Source organism: Pteropus medius, unplaced genomic scaffold, assembly GCF_902729225.1.
Source record: "Pteropus medius unplaced genomic scaffold, Ma_sr-lr_union100, whole genome shotgun sequence".
Lineage (NCBI taxonomy): Eukaryota > Metazoa > Chordata > Mammalia > Chiroptera > Pteropodidae > Pteropus > Pteropus medius.
The window spans coordinates 99,253-99,642 of NW_024347791.1; positions in this window are offsets into that span (position 1 = coordinate 99,253).

Consider the following 390-nt stretch of genomic DNA (forward strand, 5'->3'; position numbering starts at 1 on the left):
GGGGCGGAGGCAGGGACCTGGCTCCGAAGGGTCTGGGGTGGGAGGTGTGGGCGGGGGAGAGGCTGGAAGAGGAAGACTGAGGAATTGCCCGGATTACGAATAACCACAGCCACCTTGGCCCCAAGAGCAAAGCAGCTGAGGATCAGACGTAGGAAGAGGATGGGGTAACAGAGAGGAAAAGTGAGGCACAGGATAGGAAGGTGGGGAGAAAACGGGAGAGCTTGGAGCACTCCAGACAGAACAGAAAAAGAGAAGGCGACCTGTAGGACCCTGGGAGCCTATGCGGCGAGAGCCCGGGCAGCCAGCAGAAGAGAGAAGAGGGACAGTTAGAGCAGGCATCGGACGCATGCGCACACACACACACACACCCCCACACACACACACACGCTC